The sequence below is a fragment of the Podarcis melisellensis genome (genome assembly GCF_964234715.1).
Source record: "Podarcis melisellensis genome assembly, chromosome: 7".
Lineage (NCBI taxonomy): Eukaryota > Metazoa > Chordata > Lepidosauria > Squamata > Lacertidae > Podarcis > Podarcis melisellensis.
Genome location: NC_138539.1, coordinates 24,976,049 through 25,002,212, shown reverse-complemented (window position 1 = coordinate 25,002,212; position 26,164 = coordinate 24,976,049). Strand labels below are relative to the sequence as shown.

The following is a 26,164-nucleotide window of genomic DNA, read 5'->3' as shown; positions in this document are numbered from 1 at the left end:
TATACTTTGTCTGTTCCAGATGCCAGGATGAAAAGACCCAGCTGCCAATGGTAAGATTCACATTACTCCAGGTGCCTCCAGACCACCGAGGTTTCATTGGTGCTTTAATACTGTATTTATGGTCCTATTTATCAGTATTTTTTTATGATTTTGCTGTTATCATCATGTGAACCACCCTGATAATTTCTAAACTGAACTGTGGTGCAGTATGTATATTTATAAATCATATTAAAACGTATTTTTAATAGGTTGGGGGCAATCCAGATGATACCCGTGGGTTCTTTTCAACACTATGATCCTGTGACTGTTAGAATCTACAAGAAGAAACCTGGTGAACCAGTCCGACTAGATCCTTTGTTAAGTGAACCAGTTAAGTCCTTCCATTTGCATGTCCAAAGAGGTTGCCCTGTTGCCATAGAGACAAATGGATAAGACTCTTCCCACTTCACCTGGCTGGTCATCTTAGGCAAGAGAACAATAAGCCAAGGGACTGCATTGCTGCTGCACTGTGATGCCATCTCTCCTCCCTGGGAGAGTTCATTCATTTATTCATGATTTGGCTGTTGGGGCAAAGAAGGAATAGGAAACTTCATTTCCATAAACTTCCTGAAGTACACTTATTATAGATCTGAAGCCAGTGTACTTCAGGAAAATGACCTTTATCTTATTGTGCAGGTAAGTTGACTGTGTAGTGCCCTTAAATGCTCAAAATGTCCCATAGGGCTCTCTGAATGTATTTGTATACTTCAGTGTTTCCCAAACTTGAATCGCTAGCTGTTTTTGGACTACAACTCCCATGATCCCTCACTACTGGTCCTGCTAGCTAGGGATGATGGAAGTTGTAGTTCAAAAACTGATGGGAGACCCAAGTTTGGGAAACACTGGTATACATGAAAGCACTATTATCTGATTTGGCAGCAAACATATTTATAGTCAGTGAATCTTTTCAGAATGCTTGGTCTCCCTCTGTCCGCTTTAATATGAACTATAATATGGACTCATAAATGTATGTCATTTTCAAAGGTAAAGGTAAAGGTTCCCCTGCCCGTACGGGCAAGTCGTGTCCAACTCTAGGGTTGTGCACCCATCTCACTTAAGAGGCCGGGGGCCAGCGCTGTCCGGAAACACATCCGGGTCACATGGCCAGCGTGACGAAGCTGCTCTGGCGAGCCGGCACCAGCGCAGCACATGGAAACGCCGTTTACCTTCCCGCTATAAAGCGGTACCTATTTATCTACTTGCACTTGGGGTGCTTTCGAACTGCTAGGTGGGCAGGAGCTGGGACCGAAAGATGGGAGCTCACCCCGCCGCAGGGTGATCGGCAAGCCCTAGGCGCTGAGGTTTTACCCACAGCGCCACCTGCGTCCCGTATGTCATTTTACCTTACATTAAAGCAGGGAAGGGAGAGGGGAGCTGTGGCTCTTTAGATGTTGTTGGAACTCCACTTTCCACCAGTCTCAGCCAGTACTCAGGGATGACCAGAATTGTAGCTCAGCATCTTCATGGCCACAGGTTCCCCACCTCAGATATATATATATAAATATGTGCCTTTTTGCATTGACAAAAACACACCTGTTTAATTTCTTTGTGTCAAGCTACTGTTAAAGGCACAGGGCTTTAACAGTTGGCAACCTTATACAAGTTATGCGGAATCACTGCACTGCCTGTTTGCATAAGAGCTCAAATAATGCCTTTAGGGCCTGATGCAGTGGCCATAAAAATCAATGGCAGGAACATCTCAGAATGTCTTTTTCTGAAAATAGCCTTACCTTAACATGAAATCTGGCCTACAGTTAAGGAGAGTTGAGAGTGGAGAAACAAGTAGGTGGAGCCTTTCTGGACAATGGATATAAATCTTTCCCCATCATTTCCTGTTGCATTTCTGCCAATATATTTGTGCTCTCATCAACATTGCTTTGTGTTTCATCACACTGTTTGTTACGTACATTTAAGGTTTAATGGTCACAATCCCTCCTCTTTGAATTTCATTTCCTACGGACCTCACTGCTTCTCTATTTCCCTCTCCCCCCAAATATGTGTGTGTGTGCGCGCACACACACACACGCGCACGCACACACACACACACACACACACACCTGTCAACTTAGAATAACACCATGCATTTGATGAAGTGGACTCTAGTCTACAAAAGCTTATGCCGTAACACATTTGTCACTCTTTAAGGTGACATTGGATTTTTTGCTGGTATTTGCTTTTTACACAGTTAAAGACTCTTTTCTTCTTTATTTTTTTAATGGAAGCATTAACCATGATCCATTTTCAATTGTCCATTAAGCAGTGCCTCCTGACTGTGAAACAATTAACCTTTATTCGAGGCGGACACAGCTGTGTGTGGAATCTGCTTCTCCGTTCCATTGGACACCTGTTTCCATTACATTTATTACCATCCCTGCAGAGTTGCAACAACTAGATTGCTGTGGACAGAACTTCTCTGATTCCCATAAAGGCAACATTAACAGAGGCAAGCTGGCCAGGAAGACAAGCAGCTTATTCTGCTAAAGATTGTACATACATTCCTCTTGGCTGAGGAGCAGACAGCTGTTTTATGGTTTTAAAGGGCTGGTATTACCCCGCCTGATCTGCTTTGCTTCACCCTCACACACCCCAACATCCACACCTGTATGAGTTTATTTTGTATTTCCAATATTTTCTAGAATCTTCTCTCCAGCTCATATAAAGGACTTGCCCTTGGCCAGAGTTGCAAACTGAAAGGGGAATCACTGTGTGTTGTCTAATCCAGTGTTTCCCAAACTTTTTTGGGCAACGGCACACCTGTTTACTGAAAAAAAATCTCACGGCACACCACCATTAAAGCCCCGCCCCGTGACGTCCCTCCCCCTTGCCGGGGAACCTCCAAGCTTTGGGGGTGGGAGGAGGCAGCAGAGCGAGGGACTGAGGGACGGCGGCAACTGAGGCGGCGGCGGCTGTTGTGGTGGTGGCGGCGATAGCGGGCGGAGGAGGGGGCGGCGGCGGGGCTTGAGGAGCCGTCGCCGGGAGTTGCTGCTGCTGTTGTTGCTGCTGCTGCCCGGACATGCCGGCCTCCTCCTCCTCCGCTGTCTCGCGCTCCTCCCTTTTGCACGCGCTGCCCCGCCGCTCGGCACCACCACCGCGGAGCCGCCCCCGGCTCTACGCGGATCCTCGCCGCCGCCGCCTCTCACCGCCCGACTCGCCCGCCTCCCTCCCACGGCACACCAGCCAATGTCTGACGGCACAGTAGTGTGCCGCGGAACACCGGTTGGGAAACACTGGTCTAATCCATGGGTAGGCAAATTAAGGCCCGGGGGCCAGATCCGGCCCAATCGCCTTATAAATCCAGCCCGCGGACGGTCCAGGAATCAGCGTGTTTTTACATGAGTAGAATATGTCATTTTATTTAAAATGCATCTCTGGGTAATTTGTGGGGCCTGCCTGGTGTTTTTACATGAGTAGAATGTGTGCTTTTATTTAAAATGCATCTCTGGGTTATTTGTGGGGCATAGGAATTCATTTCATTTCCCCCCCCCAAAAAAATATAGTCCGGCCCCCCAAAAGCTCTGAGGGACAGTGGAGCGGCCCCCTGCTGAAAAAGTTTGCTGACCCCTGGTCTAATCCAAGTAGAAGAGGCAATGAGAAACACTTGACTTCTGGACAGAGGTGCCAACTTGCGCCAAAGATTGAGGGTCCAGTTGACATCACACATGCGCCATGTGACGTCACATGGCATTTTGGGAGGAGCCAGGGGATGAAGCCAAAAACAGTGGTCATTGGCTCCTTTTCTCTCATGCTCAGCAGTCTTCCATGGCAGAAGGAGCAGCAGCTGGCCACTGAAGCAGTGTTTGGCGTCCTCCACCCCCTGACAGTAGGGGATATGAGGAGGCAGCTCAATGAGCCTGCCTGGAGCAAGTCTATGGGAGGGACATTTATTCTTCCAGATCTGGACTAAAGAAGTGCCACTGATGGGATGTGCCCACAGCGTGGAAGAGACCTGTGTGTTCCTTCCCTGTTCCACTGACATCCCATCCTTTACTCTGTCCTGCTTTAGGCATTCTGCCACTATGACAGCGTAGAATTTTGCATTCTGATGGTGCATTTGCTAATTCAGTTTAAAAAAATTATTTCATAAAATTTATACACCTGAAAGCGGTTTGCAAAAGATAAAATCAGTAAGGTCAATTAAAAAATACAACCCTACTTTAAAACATACAATCATTAAAATACCAAAACATTGGCAGCAGTGCACCCACCAAATCCTATTGTCCCTTAGCTAGCACATCACCAGTACACAATTGCTGTTACGCTGCGATCCTGTGCACTTACCTGAGAGTAAGCTTGTTCATCAAACATTAGTAGTACAACTGCTGGGTTGCAGTGTTGTTTTATGCTTAAGGCGCTCTGGTAGCTTCACCAGAAGAGAGGCCAATAAACACTTTAAAGAAATAAAACAGAAAGACATTTAATAAGCAAATGCTCCCTGCAAAAGAAGGAAAGGCCATTTTTAATATTTTCTTTTTCATTCATTAGTATAGCGACACACCAGGTCTATACACACGGAGAGAGATTTTACCTTTAACCCCCCTGGTTAAAACTGGTCCTCAGCCAAAGTTTTAGTGGGCTGATCTAACAATTAAAACTTGCAGTTTTACTTCCAGGGATTTTAGCAAACACCAGTAGTGTAGCTGTGGCAAAATCAGGAATGCATTGTTAAGGCAGAAGTGACAGCTTGGGAAAGGTGTTAGGCAAAATGCTCTTCAGCGTCAAGCCTTCCCTTGTGGCTTAATTTAAAGCATTAGCAGTGAAACCTGAAAAAGTGAAAGCAGCAAATATTAAATTGTAAATACCAGGCAGACTGTGGTGTAAGCAGATGTAATTGCCAGACTCGCAAGGACAGCAAACATCGTCCCGCTATCAGAACAAACTCAGCTGTTAATGGTGCTGCCAGGTCAAAATACACCACAGTATCTGAAATGCAGGGCCTGTGTATAGACTTAGCATGAACGTATTGTACTTGAGCTGGAACAAAGATACCGTTTTCTAGATCTCTGAGTAATAAGCAGAAGGTGATGTACACATGCAGCTTCTATGGGTAAAGTAGAACACAAGTTCTATGTAAAGAATCAGAGTTAATGCAAAGCTATAAAGTCCACAGAAGACGTTATTAAAAATAACACAGATTGTCATAATCTGAAATTTTTAAAAATATATATATTAAAAATATTACTTTTCCCTTTCCCTTTTTTGTATTTAGTCTGAGAATTCACCAGTTAGTTATAGGAAGAAGAGAGAGTACAGAAAGAAAAATAAAATGAAACATAAAATTAACCTGACTTGCTGCTAACACCCATAGCCCCAACTTCACTCTAAAAATACTGAAAGGTGGAGGAAACCAGGAAGGCTTATCTCACAGAAATGGCTGTGAATAGTACATGTACAGTTTGTTCCATCACTTTATTTCCAAGAGGACTAGACCTACTTTAAAAAAAAGGGGGGGAGCTCAGAGTCTGGGGGTCCAGCTGACTGAAGGCTTGCAGTACATCCGTACAGTCTGTGTACCCACTTCTCAGTGGTCCTACTTCATAGACCCAGGTTCAAATCATGTGCATGGCCAGGGGGGCAGCTGCCCCCCCTAAATCAATAAAAATAAAAGCCAATACAAATATGAGGTTCTGCCCCCCTAACAAAAGCCTACCCCACCAACAAAAATCCTAGCTACGTCCATGGTTCAAATCCCTACTTTATTCCTTCAACCTGTATTTTCCTGCTTCAACCTGTATTTTCCTCCAGCTGCTTACCCATTTGTAGCATGGAAGAAAAGTTAAGGCAAGAGTGACATGTTCTGGTTGGCTGGGCAGCCTGATTTGGAGCCGTTTCATTAAAGGTTTTGCACAAGTAAATAGCGACATGGTGGGTTGCATTGCAAATAAAAGATAAGCAATATTGTCTGACTGGCACTTGCACTTGATATCGATCATGAAATGCGTTTCAGTATCTTATGTATGAAAACAAAGCTTCTTTCTTCAGGCTGAAGGTATTGGGTTTCATTCTGGAAGGGCACCAGTAGAGTTTCCCCAGGACAATAAAGATGAAAGCAAAAATATATTCACAGCTATCCATTTTTTAATGCTGTATTCCAGGGGCAATAGCAGACAGGTTGGCGGCAGTGTTGGTGGAAGAAAGTTACCAAATGTCTAGGGTCCTGGGCTTCCTCAGGTTTCACATGTACACAGGACAGCCATACGTAACACAATGTTTCACCCACATTTGTGACTTTAAGGATGCTGAGAATTGTTTTGTTGTTGTTTAGTCGTTTAGTCGTCTCCGACTCTTCGTGACCCCATGGACCAGAGCACGCCAGGCACTTCTGTCTTCCACTGCCTCCCGCAGTTTGGTCAAACTCATGCTGGTATCTTCGAGAACACTATCCAACCATCTCGTCCTCTGTCGTCCCCTTCTCCTTGTGCCCTCCACCTTTCCCAACATCAGGGTCTTTTCCAGGGAGTCTTCTCTTCTCATGAGACGGCCAAAGAATTGGAGCCTCAGCTTCAGGATCTGTCCTTCCAGTGAGCACTCAGGGCTGATTTCCTTAAGAATGGATAGGTTTGATCTTCTCGCAGTCCATGGGACTCTCAAGAGTCTCCTCCAGCACCATAATTCAAAAGCATCAATTCTTCGGCGATCAGCCTTCTTTATGGTCCAGCTCTCACTTCCATACATCGCTACTGGGAAAACCATAGCTTTTACTATACGGACCTTACAGACCTTTGTTGTTAGGAGACCTCTATTCCCCTCAGAGAGCTACAGCTCCCAGAATTCCTTGGGAAGAGGGACTGACTGTTGAACCACTTTGTGAGGGGGAAAAGGAGAGGCTAAAAACCCCCATATAAAATAATACCACGTTTTCTCTTTCTGGAGCTTTTGATGGGAACAATACTGATTTCCTAAAAGCCCCATTAAAAAAAAAGTTGAGATCACTAGAAAAGCATATACTGTATCCTAGAACATTATGATTTACACTTGCATTCATTCTCCCTCTCCATCATTTTGGCAGGTGTTAAAAATTATTATGAACTCCTTAATGAGGGTTCATCCTTGTTACAACATGTACAAAGTGCCTAGCTTCTGAAGAGGAGCTTTACAAAAAAAAAAAGACACAATGCCTTTACATATGATAATGTCTATTATTTTGAGAAGGGTGAAGAGCATTCTGCCTTTCTCCCCCATTACTATAGCAACAGACATCTGTGAGTAATAGCTCTTTTAACTGTGTCAATTAGGCTTACATAAGAGTATTTTAATGACAAAAAGCCTGTGCAAAGTGCAGTCTAAAGTCTGGCAGAAGGGAAACTTCACACTCCAAGTGTTAAAAAAAAACCTTTAAAAAAAACCCTTGCTCCAACTTCCATGTGCAATAATTGCCATGTTCTGCATTCGTTAGCTACGGTTCACTGACGTGTTGTAGCTTTCCATTAAAATCTGGAAGTCCGTTTGCTTCTCAGGCTCTGGGAGATAGAGAGAGCACTTGTTACGTGTCTTCTATAAAAAGACAACAGTATTAGGGGGTGGGGAGGAGAGATGGCAGGCATGCCATGCCAGGTGGCTGTGCTATGCCAGGGCTATTACCACCATAACATAAACTCTCTTCAGGAGTTAGGACTTCCCACAGAAGTAGCATCATGAGGAGGAGAGCTGGGGTGAGTTGTGCCAAGAAGCTCTGCCTCCCAATGCCACCCCACCCTGAGCTGGAGGGCAAAGGTGTGAGCAAGGGAGCCTCCTCTACTCGTATAGAGGCCTATAACACAATTTTAAGTCCTGGAAGGCCATAGCTCTCTTGGTAGGTCATGTTGTAAACAAAAATCTGCCCTTTCCCCCCCTTATGGGGTATCCAAGAGCCCATATAGTGTCCTTACGTAGGTTCCCTATTGGTAGGAGAAAATAACAAAGGCCAACCAGAGAATATTGAGAAGCAAAGCAGCTAGTAAGCCTGATCTTTATTGATCTGTTGCAACAGGGTCCTCGCTCACCACACGCAGGAGGGAGGAGGAACCCAGAACAATGGCGCGGAAGGCTTTATATAGACATTTTAAATTCCCTGCCCTGGAGCTCAAGACCACCCCTCCATACATCATACCTACATTACAGAAGGGGTGTAACCTAAGACCACCCCCCAGATACATCATACCTACATCACAGAAAAGGCGGTCTACAGCAGAAATCTGAGTGACTTGTTTATTTCATCTGACAGGTTACCTGTTTAATGGTCACTTGATTGGATTGCCTGGGGAGCCTGGCCAGCCTTTTGTAATGATAAATACTTAGTTCCTGAGCCAGGTCACAGGCTCACACCCTATTCATATCTTAAATGTGCCCTCAAGACAGGACTTGTGAAGGGAAAAGACAATGGGGAGGTTTCCCACTTTGACCTTGCAGAGAAATAATTGAGGTCAATTTGTTTAGGACTTTTTTACTGTGGGGTTTTCAGACATGTGGTTTATATATTTATGTACGTTTCTGCTTGGTACATTTATGAACATTTATTACATATCTAAGACCTTAAAATTCTTATCACAGCCACAAAGATGAATGTGCTAGCTCTATTCCCCCCAACCTCCAAATTGTCATTTTCATCACCATCATGAGAACATGCTGTATGAGGGCCAGTGGTCCATTTAGTCCAGCATCCTGTTCTGACAGTGTCCAGTTGCCAATGGGAAGCCCAAAAGCAGCTAGCTCCTGAGAACAACAGCACTTGCAATTCCCAGCAATTGCCGTTCATACACATACTGCCTCTGATAGCGGAGGTAGAACCTAACCGCTGTGGCTCGCGGCCATTGATAGACAAATCCTCCAAGAATCTGTCGAATCCTCTTTTATTTTTTAAAATTAAATTTGTATACCACCCTCCCTCTGCAGATCTCAGGGCAGTTAGCAAGGTAAAATTACAATATAAAAACCACAAAATACATAGAACAACAACAAACCCCAATAACCCCGCCCCCTTCCACAACACATTTTTCATTTTATTTACTAAATGAAGCCATCCAAGTAGGTGGCCATCATTGCCTCCTGTGGAAATGAGTTCCACAGTTTAACTATACACTCCATAGGTTGGAGGGCACCTATCTGAAATGGGGAGCTGCCCCTATACCAGTGGAGACTCCCCATGTGTTTCAGCCTCTTGATTTTCCAGGACTTGTAAAAAAACAAAACAAAGGTCTATAAGAAAGGAAAGCTGGTCCGAAAGAAAGAAAGAAAGAAAGAAAGAAAGAAAGAAAGAAAGAAAGAAAGAAGACAATGAGTGCTTGCTCATTGCTTCATGGCATTTCAATTGGTCATAATAAATGTATCGCTCAACTGTGGGAAATGTCAACTGGTGTGGTGATGACATGTTCATCCCTGCACACACATGCCACACGTTTACTTAACATGACGGGAGAATGCCTGGGATTTTACTGCTGCTGATTACCCAGAACTGAACAGGAAAGCTGGTTTGAAATGAAAAACAGGCTTGCTCATTCTGCCTGTTTATCATCAATGGAGCCTTTCACACACTTAGTGTGCGCTTCTCCCTTGCTCATGCTATGTCCATGTATGATCATGGCTGCATAGATAACATCGGTGCTTTTTTTCTGGGGGGACGCAGGGGTACACATATCCCCTAAACATTCTGTGAATCTACGTTTGGCCTCATTGTGGGGCAGTATTTCAATATGAGTAGGAAAATGAGAGTACCCCTAAACATTTTTTTAGAAATAAAGCACTGCATAACATATATTTAAAGGACATACCCACCCCCCAAATTCCTGGGGACTGTAGTTTACCCCTCACAGAGCTACAATTCCTAGCACCTTTAGCTAAAGTTCCCAGGATACTTTGAGAGGAAGGGAATGTGCTTCAAATGTATAGTTGTGTAAGCAGCCGGCAGCCATGATCATTTTACAGCTCTGCTTGCATGGTTGAAACTAGTCTTCATTTACAAGCTTCTCATAAACAGGCAGGCCTCCAAAACAATACAAGCTTCAACCACGCATATCTTGTGTGAGACGCTGCATTGTTTTTACCAAAATATAATTTACCTTTGAAGAATGTCAGACATCAAATTATTGTTTTATGATTGATATATTATATCGTGCTTGAATACCAAAGGATTTAGTTTTAGATGTTTCAGTTGTTTGGATTACAGTACTTTTTTTTCTAGATAGAACATCCTGGAACAAAAAGGTCTGTTAACCTTTTAAAGGACTACTGACTCATACTTTTACAGTACATAACAGCTATATAACCATAATGCTTTGTAACAACACTTTTCGTCCCTGAGGAAATTAAAGTACATCATGGACTAACATATTAATCTGAGAAGTCATATTTAACTGGAATGCTACTGTCTCATCTTGTTTTAACAAAACTAATAGCTTTATTAGGGAGCTGAAGACAATTTAAACCAGAAAGAGGAATGTAGCTGAGGTAAAATATAACTTCCGGGTGCAAGTTCGTTTTTCATTCAGATTCACTGAGATGTCTTCAGAACAATATTATTATTATTATTATTATTATTATTATTATTATTATTATACCATTATCTTCATCATAATTACTGCTCTATCGCTGTGTGTTGCCTCCTACAAAGCATGAGAGGAGAGGACTGTGTCCCAGGGGGTTTACAATCAATAATTTGATACAGTGGTGGTGTAAACAAGGAAGCAATGTGTTATTTGGTTGACATACTGAACGTAGTGCTATAAAAAGAGCCTTGAAAAACCCATCTAGGATATCTAGGGAAGTTTCTCCACCCCACTGATCATGCTGGTTGCTCTTTTTTGAACCTTTTCCAGCTCTACAATATCCTTTTAGAGGTGAGGCAGAACTTTATTTATTTGAAGTATTTACGTATCAGTTATTAATAATACCAGGGTGGTGCTGTGGGTTAAACCACTGTGCCGCTTGGGCTTGCTGATCGAAAGGTCGGCAGTTCGAATCCCCGCGATGGGGTGAGCTCCTGTTGTTCGGTCCCAGCTCCTGCCAACCTAGCAGTTCGAAAGTGCACAGTGCAAGTAGATAAATAGGTCCCGCTCTGGCGGAAAGGTAAACAGTGTTTCCATGCACTGCTTTGCTTTTGCCAGAAGCAGCTTAGTCATGCTGGCCACATGACCCAGAAAAACTGTCTGCAGAAGCGGACAAACGCCGGCTCCCTCGGCCCTTAAAGCGAGATGAGCGCCACAATTGCAGAATCGTTTATGACTAGACTTAATTGTCAGGGGTCCCTTTATCTTTACCTGTTAACAATACTAAGCAGCGTACATAAAATTACAAAAAAAAAAATGTGAACAATTCAAACAATAAAGGCCAGGAAAAATGCACCATAAAGCCGGACGCTACCTTAAAATGCCTGCTGAAATAAGAAAATATTGGTCACACACCCAAAGTTTAGCAAGGAGGGTGTCTGTCTAATCTCAACTAGTAGTTACAAGCGGTGCTCCTGAGCCATGAGATATCACCAAGAGAGACGGTACACAGTATTCCAAGTGCAGTTGCACCATGGATTTTTATGCTGGCATTATGATTTTGACTGTTTCGTTTTCAATATTTTTCCTAATGATCCCTAGCATGCCAATCTGCCTCTTTCACAGCTGCCAACTACAACCCCAAGCTCTTGTTCCAGGCCCCATTAGTGTGTATATCAAGTTATCAGATCTTTTTTTTTGTCCCCATATACATCAGTTTGCACTTTCTTACACAGTCTGGAAAGATCCTTTTGGGGTTATCTGCAATCCTTTTCTGTTTTAGCCACCCTAAACAATCTGGTATCATAAGCAGAGTTGGCTTCCTCACGGCTCACACCAAATCCCAGTAAATTAATGAACTTCTTAGCAGAATGCTAGTATTACTGACAGAGGAGTCAGCCTCATGCACAGTGCAAATACTGCTTAGGTTACTGCAACAGCACACTGCAAGCAACATTATACAGCCTGACTTTAGCCGAGAGGAAGAAAGAAATGGGAAGACTGAGAAGAAGTTGCTTAGCTTGGACAGAGAAACAAGCAAGCTTTAAACAACTGGCAAGATGCCTTATAGCACCTCCTCTGTTGGAACAGACTAATCACACTTTCAGTAGTTAATGCATGGATCCAATTCCCATGTTCTCATTAGTCTGACACATTTTCTTATTAGCCTGCTGAGTAGCTAGTAGCCAGCATTTTCATGCTCCTCTGCAACCAGGATGGAAACACAAATAGCCAAACGTGGTCTTCTTCCAAGTAGGAGAGTGGAAGGATGAAGAGATCCATGCTCCACTGGACTGTATACTTGGCCCATGGTTACCAGGCAAGTTTTTAAATTCAAGGCTGCAAATCCTATACAATTTCTTGAGGCTACATCTCCCCAGGCTCAAATGGGACTTACTTCTGTGTAGACATGCACAGGACGGTAGTGTCAAGACAGCTAGTCCAGTTTTCTGGCCTTCTCATCAAGGTACCCTGAAAAGCATCTGAAGAACCCCATCGTTCCTAGGAAAAACAGTTTGAAAAACAATGCCAGAGAAATTAAAAGCTAGGTTTCATTGAGTAAGGGTTAATGGTTTTATCTTTACCTCTGTCTATACGTTTGTGTTTGGCTCAGAAATCATCCTGTTAAAAATGAAGTGTCTGGTAACACCTTAAAAAAGAATGTGTTTATTAGATAATACCAATTCAAGGTGATTGTGTTAACATACAAAATCCTAAACAACTTGGGCCTCAAATAACTGAAGGAGTGCCTCTTCCAATCTTCTTCTATGGCGACCAATCATAGCAAACTAAGATTGTCTTCCATGAACATGGTCTTAACAGTGAGTCCGTAAGTGAATGTAGGGGCCAATTCTGGAACCACATGTCCTTCCACAGTGGGGACATAGGTTTCCAGGCAGGAGCTGATCACGGTGAGGGTTTGTCAAATATGACTTTCTCTTAGCTCTTTTCTCCTTTTCACCCTGAGTTTATGCTTTTTCCAAGTCCATGACACCTTTGGTAAAGGCTGTTCTCTGACTGGAACGCTTACAGGTGAGTGTTTCCCAATTATCAGTGCTTATGTTACATTTTTAAAGATTTGCTTTGAGAGCATTTTTAAACCTTTTTTGTTGTCCACTGGTATTTTGCTTTCCACTCCTGAGTTGGGAATAGAGTAGTTGTTTTGGAAGCTATTCCAATATAGACCTGTAAGGATGTTCTGACACTATGCAAAGTTTTGTGAGAGGGCCTTTTCTGTGGTGGCCCCCAAATTGCGGAATGCCCTCCTATCTGAGGCATATTTGGCTTCATCATTGTATATAATCATTATCAGGTCATAGAACTGTAGAGCTGGAAGGGAACACAAGGCTCATCTAGTCCAACTCCCTGCAATGTAGGAATCCTTTGGCCAGTGTAGGGTTCTTTTTAAAAAAAATAATAATAATTTTTATTCATTTTCCAAACAAGTTTTATACAGTCAACAAATTCGGCCAGTGTAGGGTTCGAACCCATAACCCTGAGATTAAGAGTGCCATGCTCTACTGACTGAGCTATCCAGGTCAAGATGCACCTTTCCACACAGGATTTTGGGTGTCAACAAAATTTTGTACTGAACTATATGTAACCCTCTTGGGGCCTCATGATGGAAGTGCAAGCTATAAATAAGTAAATAAAATTGTGGCACAAGCTTGTGTGGAGTCTTACTGTGTAACTGTCCAAACTTAATAACCTCTGTTGGGAGCTCTGCAATACCAAAATAATATCAAACTGGTTTCAGTTGGTCGCCAATGGTGGAGGATCAAGCGAGGGGGGTGGGGGGACGACGAAACAAAAGGGGCAGAGGAGTTGCTTGGCTTAATGTTTCCAATTCAAGCATTGACCTATATTGACCTGCTTCCTGGGCCTAAAAGCACACTTTCCCATTCTGGTGAAAAAAGATTTACTTCCCCGTGGCTTTTAATCGTCAATCTCCCAGCAGACCTCTGTTTTTTCCTTTAAGGCGTTCAATAATATGTCTGTTTCAGCAGCACCCACAGAGTCGCCATAAATCACTGTTTACTTAAATGCTTTCTTCCCCCCACTGGGATGTCTAAGGGTGTTTTGTCATCAGTGCATTTAGGTTATCGAACCTCCCCTCCCCACCCTGCGCACAGTTTGGAGGGCCATTCACAATGCTCACTCAGCAGAGCATAATGCTTGGGATCTCATACTAGTATTTTTTAACAATGCTGAGAAAGGCTTTAAAAACACCAGTTAGTAGAAATCTATGTTAGGTGGAGAAGGGGGGGAGAGTGGGTGTGTGGATTAAGTTTCGGATATGAAAAAGAAGGTTCAGTAAGTAGCAGGACTGAAGTGCTGAATAAAGAATCTGCTAGAATATTCTCAATAGTTCTGTACATTTCCTGCTGCAACATTTTCACACACACGTCGACTCGAAAGTAAATTCCATTGAGTTCCCAGTAAGTGGCTTTAGAATTACAGTGCTAGGCTGTGCATATATCATAATTTATTCCAGTTCTACTCTTACTACTGGTGTTCAAGTGACATTAGCCACAATCCATATGTATCCTGTAGTTTCTTGAAAAACACCGCTATTCGGTGCATTTCCTTCAAACCAGCTTCCATATGATTTGAAAATATAAGCTGTGGTTAAGCTGAGGTGTGTACATTAGAGACACCTGTAGCGTGTGTGCAGATGACAACAATAGGCACAGACGACTGCTTCACTGAATAGTTTTGGGCGCTTGCATGGGGAAATCAAATAACATAATGTGCATTGGGTGAAGGCCCCCCCCCCTCCTGTGTGACTTCAAAGGCAACGTGGGCGAAACGCCCTTACTACATTTTAATCAGCTAATGCGCACTTAGCCTTAGTTGACTTAAAAAGTGCCCTTAAGGAATCACATTAATAAAAGCTAAAATTTGTAGCCCGTATCATTTATCTGAATTAAACAAATATGCATGTGTGTGCTTAATTAATCTCTTTCAGTGAGTTCAGTGAGTGGTGCACAAGGCTTTGGAAATCGTGACTGAGCCCCCTCGTCCCAGCTTGCAGCGAACTTCTTCACCTATCTTTTGAAAGGATACTTATGAACTTATAAACATAAGCAAAGTCCTGCATGATCAGATGAAAGACCTGTCTCATCCAGCTGCTTCTTACAGTGAGCAGCCAGATGGCTCCGGAAAGCCCAACAAGCAGGACCTGGGACCAATAGCTCTCATCCGCTGTTGCTCTCCAGCAACTGCTATGCAAAGACAGAATCACAGAACTGTAGACTTGAAAGGGACCGAGAGGTTTAAGATAGACCAACCCCCTGCAATGAAGGAATCTTTTGCCCAACAGTGGGCTCAAACCCACGACTCTGAGTTTAAGAGTCTCATGCTCTACCGACTGAGCGATCGCCACATAGTCACCATGGACAGTAAGTAGCCTTTGATAGTCTGATCTGCCCTGAATGTTGTCCAATCCTCTTTTAAAGCCATCTAAATTGGTAGCAAATTCCGTAGTTTAACCATGTAGTGTGCAAAGATGCTTTTCCTTTGGTCAATCCTGAATCTCACACAATTCGGCTTCATCAGATGACATCATCTGGGAGAAAGACACCTCTCCACCTACTTTGGGGAACGGCTGTAGTTCACTGGTAGAGCATCTTTTTTGCATACAAAAGATGCCAGGCTCAATTCCTTGGTATCCCCAGAGAGGGCTGGAAGATAACCCTGTTTGAAATCCTGTGGAGCCACTGCCAGTCAGAGCTGACAATACTAAAAAAGGTAAAGGACCCCTGGACAGCTGAGTCCAGTCAAAAGCAACTATGGGGTACGGTGCTCATATTGCTTCAGGCCAAGGGAGCTGGCATTTGTCCACAGACAGCTTTTCGGCTCATGTGGCCAACATGACTAAACATCCACTGGCGCATGGAGGACCGTGACGAGTGCCAGAGCGCACGGAAACGCCGTTTGCCTTCCTGCCACAGCGGTACCTATTTATCTACTTGCACTGGTATGCTTTTGAACTGCTAGGTTGGCAGAAGCTGGGTGGAAACTCACCACTGTCGCGCAGATTTGAACTGCCAACGTTCCGATCGGCAAGCCCAAGAGACTCAGCGGTTTAGACCACAGAGCCACCTGCGTCCCTTTGACAATACTGAGCTAGACCAGTGTTTCCCAACCTTTTTTGGGCAAAGGCACACTTGTTTCATGAAAAAAATATCGAGGCACACCACCATGCCAGATGGGGAAAGGTCACTTTTTACCTATGTAAAAAAAAAAAAAAAGTAACAGCATAGAAGGTAATGGTAAGCTATAGCTTGTTTAGCTTATACCTAAATCCGACACTGATTGGTCTCCCTTCCAAGGCACTCCAGGTCCCACATGAAAGCGAGCCCCCAGCAAGGCCTCGACGGCCTGCAAGGCGCTTCCCCTTGCGAGTGGGAAACGGACGGGCGGCGGCCCGAGCACGACCTGGCGCCCTCTCAGCTCAGTGAGCACGACCTGAAAGCTCTGGCCGCCTCCCTGCACGCCCTCCCGGACCTGGAGTACGGCGGCAGCAGCGCGCCTCCTTCGACTGGCCCCGACGGCAACCGCGAGCGGCCCCGTCGGCGGGCCTCGGCGGCGGACCTCCTGCAGGACAGCTCCGGCTTCGCGCCAGACTACAAGGGCTTCGAGTACCGGGGCGACCCTTACGAGGAGGTGGAGCCGCTGCGGAACCTGCCCGCCTTCGAAGCGTGCTCGCCGGCCTCGTCCGAGTCCAGCATCGACATCTGCTTCCTGAGGCCCGTCCACTTCACCAACGAGCCCGGCAGGACGGAGCGCACGCTGCAGCCGCTGCCCAAGAGCGCGGCGCCGACGCCGCAAGCCAGCGGCACCTACAAGCGCGAGGTTTTCCGCAGCAAAGGCAAGCAGCTGAGCCGCTCGCTCAAGGAGTTCCCGCGCAGCAGCGGAGGCGGCTCCGAAGGCATCGCCAGCAGCAGCGGCAGCCGCCTGCCGGCCCCGACGGAGAGGGGCTTCCCGGCCCACGGCGCCCCCTCCGCCACCTCCCGGAGCTCCCAGCAGCACCACTTCCCGCCGCCGAGAGGAGCGGGCGACCAGCCCAGCTTTCTGGAAGTAAGGAGAGCAAAAGGCAAGGGCAAAGGCGCTTCCTAGCCAGGGTCTAAGCGTGCCTATGTGGGGCACGTTACAGCCCCGTGACGTCAGCGCCACGCAGGCAGCCAGGCAGGCAGACGGCGAGAGCCCCGCGCTGGGCGGCCTCTCCTCGCCGCCGCCGCCCCGCCTCTCGCCGCCCGACTCGCCCGCCTCCCTCCCACGGCACACCAGGCAACGTGTCGCGGCACACTAGTGTGCCGCGGAACACCGGTTGGGAAACACTGAGCTAGACGGACCAATAGTCTGGCTCAGCATAAGGCAGCTTCCAATGTTCACTTTCCCCTTACTATGCATAATTTTATACACCTCTACCATGTCACCCCTTACTCACCCTTTTCCTAATCTAAAACACCGCATATCCTTTCCTGGTAAGGGAGATGTTTCAGCCCCATTATCACTATGGCAGGCCTTTTCTACTCCATCTCTATCTCCAAAATATTGCTATAGGCTGGGAGGTTAGCCTGGATGTCATATTTGAGGTTGCATACATTGTGGTTTTATATTTATAAGATGGGTTTCTGCATAAACAGACTACAGTACTACACTGGTAAATCCAGTCTCTGTGGCTCTAGCCAAGATTGTTAAGCATCTCTTTACAAAACTAAACAGTTCAGGGCTAAATGGGGCAGAATTTCAGCCCTCCCTTGGCTGGAGGTCATGTCACTGGCAAGTGAAAGAGGACATCTGGAGCCAGTCCTGTCTTGGACTGCCCTGGGAAGAGTCCCTGCCTGGACTTTCTCTCCATGCTTCATCGAAAGATATGACTTTGGGACCCACTCGGAAACCTAATAGGAAAACAAGATCTGCGCTAATGCTGGGGACCATTGCTTCTTATGCTCAGTCTGAATATGTGTCGATAAGTAAAACTTATGTCACAAAGACACCACCCTCTCCAGTGACCTTCATTCTAAGGAAGCTGAACCTTTAATATGAGCTGGCGTCCTTGAAATCTCTCACTGCTTCGAGATTAGGAGGCACCTAACAAAATTACTTCTGAGATGCAACCACCAGAACTATACACAGTATTCCAAGTGTGATCAAGCCAGAAATTTATATACAGTTATTAAGATTGTGGTAGGTTTTATATTTTGATCTCCTTACGAATGATTCCTGGCATGGCATTTCCCTTTTTCACATTGCCTGTTGATAGGAATTGTGAGGTCTTAGATATATGTTGAAAACAACATATATCTATGTTGTTTTCAACATATATCTGTTTTCGAGGCTACCAGCATGAGTTTGACCAAACTGCGGGAGGCAGTAGAGGACAGAAGTGCCTGGCGTTCTCTGGTCCATGGGGTCACGAAGAGTCGGACACGACTAAACGACTAAACAACAACAACAACAGATATATGTTGAATGTTCATAAGTGTACCAACCAAGCACATACATAGATCAGCACAGGAAGACTGACCTGAAACCATTTTGATTCCCAAACTGAGCAAATGTTTTCTCTGCAAGGTCAAAGTGGGAAACCTCCCAATTGTCTTTTCCCTCACAAATCCTGTCTTAAGGGCACATTTAAGATATTAATAGGGTGTGAGCCTGTGACCTGGCCCAGGAACAAGTATTTGTCATGACAAAAGACTGGCCAGGCTCCCCAGGTAATCCAATCAAGTGACCATTAAACAGGTAACCTGGCAGAAGGAGGGAAACAAAGCACTCAGATTTCCTGTAGACTGCCCTTTCTGTGATGTATGTATGATGTATGGAGGGGTGGTCTTGAGCTCCAGGGCAGGGAATTTAAAATGTCTATATAAGGCCTTGCGTGCCATTGTTCTGGGTTCCCCCTCCTTTCCTGTGTGTGAGGGGAGCACCCTGTTGCAACAGATCAATAAAGATCAGGCTTACTAGCTGCTTTGCTTCTCAATATTCTCTGGCTGTTATTTTCTCCTACCAATAGGGAACCTATGTAAGGACTCTATATGGGCTCTTGGATACCCCATAAGGAAAAAAGGGCAGATTTTGTTTACAACACCTGGCCTAACTTTTCTCAAGCTAGCCACCATTACCCCAAGATCACTTTCCTGGTCAGTCACTGCTGACACACTCCACCAGTGATTATTTGTATTTATGGATTTCTGCTCCACTCTCCATCACTTTACACCTGCATAAATCCTTTGGAGTTCTTTACAATCCCCATATTTTTTACCAAATTGTTTGGTGTTACCAGCGAACCTGGCCTCGCTGCTCAACCCTAAGCCTCAGTCATTCTTGAACTAGTTAAAACCTCTGTGCTGCTTCCAGACTGTCACTATTTTGTAGGTGAGGTTCAATCATTTACCAGCAAATTTACACTGTGCAGTTCAGGTAAATTTGACTCTCTTGTGCAAGAACAACTGCATTCAGCTAACAAATGACACTTTCTGAAAGAACACAATACAGTACACTGTTTCGCTGCGCTTTGCAAAACTGCACTGATATATCTTTATCTAAACAGGACTTTTAAACTGGAATCCTACAGACACCTAGGGGAAAAGTTCCACTGAACCTAACAATGCTGACTTCTCAACAGACATGCAAAGGATTGTTCTGTTTTGGTATACACAGTCCTTCCTGTAGAAGCACATAACCTTGCTTACTTTTCCCTGTTGGAAGAGTTTGTGTTGTTTGGCTAGATCACCTGCAAATATTTATGCAAAACTTTTATAATACATGATACCAGGTGCAAGATAAGCAAGCATTAACAGTATTAACAATGAATACATTTGCATCAAACACAGGCAAAATGACTCTTATCTCATTAGAACCTGTGTAAATGCCACTCATGTGCTCTCTCTAATTCCATCTGCTGTTTATGCCATGTCACCCCAGGCAACAAGAGGGAACAAAACAGCATATCCTTCACTTGCTGCACTCCTGTGGAGAGTTGACAGGAAGAAAAATAATGTTTAAAGTCAGATTTATTTATTTAAAAAACCTCCCCCAAAATGTTTTCATGTGATTCCCATTAGTTGAGGCTGTCACAACAATTAACATTATAGCCATGATTCCCAAACCTTCTCAGTTTGCAGAGCACCTGGATAGCATAGTGCTCTCTGCAAAACACCAAGAATATTCTTTAATGTCATCTTTCATACTAGGAACAATGTTAATAGTAGATAATATGATGTCATATTATATTATATTATGGTCATATTATTATATATTAAGATATCGTATGAAAAAATGAGATTTGGGGGGGGGGGTAAATCTAGCCATTAGCTATTTTTTCTGCTGGTTGGGAAAAGCCAACTTCTGCCAGATTTTATTGGTGAAACACCTCAGTGTTCTGTGGGAGCAGAATTTGGGAACCAGCGTGGGATAAAAGAACTTCTCACATCACAATATGGCAGTAAAACATCTCTGCCCTGCTCTCCTGAAGGGTTGTGTCATCCACACGATGTTTCCCTCAAACAACACCTGTCTCAATGTTTCCCCCATGTAAATTCAGGTTTACTCCTCTTCCCATGTCCCCTACTTCCTCTGTGCTTATAATTATTTTCCAGCATCATTCATATTTCCAGCACGGTCCTGAATGGGGTCTTATTTTATATTCCTCCGATTTGGACAAAACCAGAAAATTGTACAAACAAAGTGCATTAAAAAAATTCTGCACCAGTTATTGCAGCAGTTAAAAAAAACCATGTGTGCTAAAAATTTACAATCGCTAGGAACATAGTCTTATATTCTTTTGATCCCTTACATTTTCACAAAACCAGAAAGATGCACAATTTATTTTACAGTTGCCTGACTATGTGCTTTTGCACACTTCCTGGGTGGGTTTAAAAAACAAAAAACAAGAAAATCGAAGTATGCAAGCAGCTATCCACACACATACTCTGCCAGTAGTCATACAACATAACAAAATCAACAAATTAGAAGGCAGAGACAAACACAAAAGAGAAGTATGAGGTGCAGGTGAGGACTACTCTGGTCTAATTCTGTGGAGGGTAAATGAATTAACAGCTCAACAATGCTTTAATGTGGACAAGCCCACACACAACCTCAGGTGGTAAGGAGTTCATTGTAGGTGCCAGGAAAATATGTATTTATTATTCTCCCAGGCCTTAATATCTTTTAAATATGTCATCCATGTCACCTGAGGCAATGGGCAGAATAATTCATTTTATTCTAGTCTCTGCAGAAGAAGGGCAATTTGGGCGTTTCTTAGCTTTTGCAGCTGGACTGGGTTTTTCAGGACTGGTTGCTAAGGTTTGCATTTGTGTCTGGCTACGTGGGATTTTATGGCCTGATTTTATTGTTATGTTATTGCCAGGTTGGCTTTTATTGATTTATAGTTTTATGGAGTTGTTGCATGGTTTGTTTTAATTTTGTCTGTTTTACTGTGTAGAATATTTTCCATGAGGCAACTTAGAAGTTGAATACATAAAATAAAATGATGAAGCTTTAGGCTGGAAGAAGTGCTAGCACAGTCTTCTCAAACCTGGGACCCTTCAGATGGTTTGGACTACAGCTCCAAGAGGCCCAGCCAGCATGCTCAAAACATCTGGAGGGCACCAAGTTGGAGAAGGCTGTGCTAAGATATCTGAAAGGGGATGTTTGATTTGAGGTGTCTCAAGGCTTAAACTGAGGTGCACTTTATTTTTATGCATTGGCTTGGGGCCAACATACATTAAATCTAACATGAATCTTTCGACTGTGTTCTGATGGCAGGAATGAATGATTTGGTTGGGTTTGGTCCAAAATTTACTTTGGGCAGTAGTAGGTAAATGTCAGTCCCTTATCCATGCTGCTCATACACCTTTGCCTTGGCAAAACATGCAATGCAGCACACATGCCATCCATTGGAATAACTGTTTTCTGGAGCACTGCTGGGAAGTCTTATATCACCCCCTGTGATGTGTGTGGGCAGTTAATATGCTTAGAATAAACTGACAGGAACATTCTGTGACATGCAGGAAGCAGCAACTGATGACAAAAGGAATGTTATGCCAGTATCAACATTTTACAGCCCTTTTCAATTTATTGAAATAAGGTGAATTTAGGAATAGTTTTACTTTAATATAAAGAAAAATATTTCTGTTATGTAGTGTAGTTTCACCCTGGGCCAACAGGGGGATACTGTATATAGTTTTCACTCAGGTCTGTAGATAGTTTTCACTCAGGTCCGCGGCAGTTATTTTAGGCGGGAACTCTGGGCTGTTGTTGTTACAATGTTGACAGCCGGCTGCCTATAAAAGCAGGCCGGCTGAGCTGTTTGCAGTCAGTTCTATTCCAGCTTACAAAATAAAGAGCTACTTGAAGAAATCGCTGTGCTGGCTGCTATGTCAACCCACTACTTAACACTGGCGACGAGGATGGGATGGATGGACATCGGAGCACAGCCAAATGCGGCCAGTCTCTGAACTGAGCTGAATCACTGAGCTGAATCACAGAGCGAAATCACTGAGTGAAATCACTGGGCAGAACCAATTCAGAGCTGACTGTTCTGGCTAGAGCACTGTGTTCCATCCATCGCCCTTCACGCCGGCATCGGAATCATGGCTTCACTTGTGCCTCTACTGCCGTTTGCGCCAGCCTCTGAATCATGGGACTCCTACCTCGCTCGGTTCGACTGCTACCTCCAAGCCAACGAGCTGACAGCAGTATCAGTGGATCGGAAGCGGGGCCTATTCCTCAGCCTCTGTGGGCCTGAGGTGTTTGAGACGGCTTGAGCATTGGTTGCGCCTGAAGCAGTCCAGGCAACACCATGGGACACGATCCAAGAGAAGCTCCGCAACCACTACGCACCAAAGCCGTCCAAGATTGCTGCCCGCCATGCGTTCTACCACCAGGCAGAGGGGGAGTCAATCAACAACTACACCACCGCCCTGCGACAGGCTGCAATGCACTGTGAGTTCCGAGACTTAGACGATGCCCTGATGGATCGAATCGTCTGCGGGGTCCGGGACATCCATCTGCAACGGCGTCTCCTAGCCAAGCCAGACCTCACGCTACAGAAAGCCATTGAGGAGGCTGTGGCCTCAGAAGCTGCTGAACGCTCCGCCCAGGAGATCCGCAAGTCCAGCAGCCCGCGTCTTGCTAGGGAGCCAGTTCCGGTGCATCATGAAAAGGCCAGCAGTGATGAGGCATCCTCCAGTGAAGACGATGACGTGCACCAGACAAAGCGGGAGCGCAGGAAGTTCCAACAGAAGTCCAAGGGCCAACCAGAATGTGCCGGCTGCCGAGGCAACCATTCCCGTGCCAAGTGTCGATTCAGAGACGCCATCTGTAGGAAGTGTTCCAGAAGGGGCCACATCGCTAAGGTCTGTCGATCGGCTCCGTCTGACACCCCCGCTTCATCGACTCGCAAGTCCAAGTCTTCACTCCAGTCTGCCAAGGAAAGTTGTTTCGCTCTCACCAACTGCCGCTGCCCATCTGGAACCACGATTGGCCAAACCGACTCGCCTACGCGACGCAAGCTAAACGTCACGGTGCTCATTGAAGGAGCTCCATGTGACATGAAGATCGACACCGGGTCTGCCCTGTCCATCGTGTCATGGAGCACCATCAAAAGACTGGTACCCAGAGTGTCCAAAAGGCAACTCGACTCTCACCGCGTACACCTGAGAGACTACCAGGGAAACGACATTCCCGTGGTAGGCGTTGGCCGGTTCCGGATCGCCTTCAAGGATTTTTCGGGCCTGCTCCGGTTGGTGGTGGTCGAAGGTCAGCGGCCAAGCCTCCTAGGGCTAGACTGGTTTGATGCCCTCGGCCTGGAAGTCACCGGCATCAACTGCATCTCTAACGCAGAGACTGAGGGTCTGGTCAAAGACTTTGCCGAGGTTTTTGACGGCACCTTGGGGCAATATACAGGTACGCCCATCTCCTTTAGCCTTGATCCACAAGTCGCCCCCATCAAGCTAAAGCCACGCCGGGTTCCCTTTGCTCTCAAGGCTAAAGTGGACGAACAACTGGACAAACTGATTGCCCAAGGAGTTTTGGAGCCGGTTGACCACGCCAAGTGGGAAACCCCCATCATCACGCCTGTCAAGCCAGATGGGTCGGTGAGAATCCGTGTCCATCCTTTGTTTAATAGTGCAGCCCCTATGCATGTCTACACAGGAGAGGAGTAAGTCCCATTGAATTCAATGGAGCTAACTTCCAAAAGACATGCAAAGGATTGCAATGTCTGATGTGTGCGTGTTAAATGTAACATGAAAAATTTAGTATGGAACATGGAAAATAAGATCAGGAGTTCTTAGCAAGCACATTGGCAACTGGATACATTCGGAGATTACCTAAATTCAATAGGGAGTTGGGAGAATGATAACATCTGATTCCACTGCGGGTGAGTAGCTCCTGTGTCTGAGAAACGGGTCAGCTGCCAACCCTGGAAGGAGCAGGTTTGCAGTTTGGGGGTGCTTCTGAATCCAGCTCTGTCACTGGAGGCTCAAATAGTGCCTTTGACCAACTGTGGCTGGTTTGACAGCTTACAGCCATTCCTGGACCAGGAAACCCTTGCCACACTAGATAATGTGTTGGTTACTGGATTACTGCAATGAGCTCTATGTGGGGCTTCCCTTGTACTTGATCCAGAAGCTGCAATTGGTACTGCCACAGCGCAACCGCTGACAGGAGTGAGGCCTTGTCAGCGTATAACACCCATGCTCAGAGATCTGCTCTGTTTGCCAATTTGCTACTGGGCCAGGTTCAACGTGTAACTACAGTGGTACCTCAGGTTAAGTACTTAATTCGTTCCGGACGTCCGCTCTTAACCTGAAACTGTTCTTAACGTGAAGCACCACTTTAGCTAATGGGGCCTCCTGCTGCCGCCGCGCCGCCGGAGCATGATTTCTGTTCTCATCCTGAAGCAAAGTTCTTAACCTGAGGTACTATTTCTGGGTTAGCGGAGTCTGTAACCTGAAGTGTATGTAACCTGAGGTACCACTGTATCAGTATATAAAGCTCTTAACAACTTGGGGCCAGTTTATCCATGCGATAGCAATCCTATATGCACCCACACAAATGCAGTGATTGGCAAAACCGGCACTCCTACAGGTGCCACCTAATACCTGTTCTGCATTTGTAAGAACTTGATCGTTTAATGCAGCTGTGACACGGGACACCCGCTGGGACACAGGTGGCACTGTGGCCTAAAGCACTGAGCCTCTTGGGCTTGCTGATCAGAAGGTCAGCGGTTCAAATTCCTGTGACGGGGTGAGCTCCTGTTGCTCTGTCCCAGCTCCTGCCAACCTAGCAGTTCGAAAGCATGCCTGTGCAAGTAGATAAATAGGTACTGCTGTGGTGGGAAGGTAAATGGTGTTTCCATGAGCTCTGGCTTCCGTCACGGTGTTCCATTGCGCCAGAAGCGATTTAGTCATGCTGGCCACATGACCCGGAAAGCTGTCTGTGGACAAACACCGGCTCCCTCGGCCTGAAAGCAAGATGAGTGCCGCACCCCACAGTAGCCTTTGACTGGACTTAACCATCCAGGGGTCCTTTACCTTTACCCTAATGCAGCTGTGCCTACACTTTGGAACTCCCTGCCTACTGAGATCAAACAGGCACCTCTTCACTGTACTTTTTTGGGCACCTGCTAAAACATTCCTGTTTAGACAAGCCTACCCAGATCCTTAGAAAGCTGAGGTGATTTTAACCTGCTTTTGCTTTTTAACTTTGGCATATTTTAATGTATAGCTGTAAATTTATCTCGATGGTATTGTTTTATCTTTTTGTAGACCACTTTGAGGCGGGCTTCTTTTTTTAACAGTCAAACGGCGCATAAATTTTATGAAATCAATAGAAATGTGAGGCCAATCATTTAGCAGCACAATCCTATATTTTGCATGTTTACTCAGAGGTAAGCCCACTGAGTTCAGCGCTCGCAGGTGGGTAGCCTGCGGCTGCCATTCTAGATGCATTTACCTGGAATAAACCCCATTGCCCACAGCACGACAGGAATTAACCTTTGCGGAGTCGTGCACAAGAACGCACTGCAGCTTTTCACGAGGTGGAGGCGGTGGTAGGACTCTGGCCCTTTAAGTACGTAAAGCAGCGAAGGGCGGGACTTAGTCTGGCGCTGATTAACAGGAGGGGGGGCGGAGCTGCCCAGCGGAGCGTCC

General features: G+C 45.4%; 1 protein-coding gene and 2 long non-coding RNA genes across 5 annotated transcripts in view; 1 reads left to right on the top strand and 2 right to left on the bottom strand.

Annotated features, from left to right (window-relative positions):
- LOC309374726 overlaps positions 1-26,074 on the bottom strand; it is a 43,775-nt gene extending 17,701 nt beyond the window's left edge. The window contains exons 1-3 of one of the 3 annotated variants that reach the window (XR_014170683.1): positions 25,968-26,074; positions 12,394-12,497; positions 4,318-4,426 (exon numbers count right to left, since the gene is read on the bottom strand). This is a non-coding gene — a long non-coding RNA (uncharacterized lncRNA). Of the gene's footprint in view, positions 1-4,317; positions 4,427-4,564; positions 5,277-11,727; positions 12,031-12,393; positions 12,498-25,967 lie in introns of those variants that run through there. The other 2 variants (XR_014170684.1, XR_014170685.1) reach the window with 2 other exon arrangements.
- LOC309374732 lies at positions 7,954-8,938 on the bottom strand. Its single transcript, XR_014170692.1, has 2 exons — positions 8,177-8,938; positions 7,954-8,125 (listed from the first exon to the last, which is right to left on the bottom strand). It is a non-coding gene; the product is annotated as an uncharacterized lncRNA (long non-coding RNA).
- Positions 9,700-26,164, top strand: part of LOC309374656 (uncharacterized protein) — a 118,061-nt gene continuing 101,596 nt past the window's right edge. Inside the window, exon 1 of the transcript XR_014170649.1 lies at positions 9,700-9,722. The gene's annotated coding sequence lies outside the window, so the exon portion shown is untranslated. The remainder of the gene's footprint in view (positions 9,723-26,164) is intronic.